The following is a 212-nucleotide window of genomic DNA, read 5'->3' as shown; positions in this document are numbered from 1 at the left end:
GTTATATTGTTCTCCGTTGCCAAATATCCCCCCAAACCAACACAAAGGGGATATTTGAGGCATGACCAAAATGCACAGTGAATGTCTGGATTTTTTTAAAAAGTTATTACAGTAAAACAAAATTTCCACATACCCACCTCAAAATCCTCCCCTCCCCTGGAGTACATTTATCCCATCTCTCTTGCCTCTTTCCGAAGCACTTCTGGAAGTCC

The sequence above is a fragment of the Chinchilla lanigera genome, unplaced genomic scaffold (genome assembly GCF_000276665.1).
Source record: "Chinchilla lanigera isolate Chin_1 unplaced genomic scaffold, ChiLan1.0 scaffold00094, whole genome shotgun sequence".
Lineage (NCBI taxonomy): Eukaryota > Metazoa > Chordata > Mammalia > Rodentia > Chinchillidae > Chinchilla > Chinchilla lanigera.
This window is presented reverse-complemented; position numbering follows the sequence as displayed.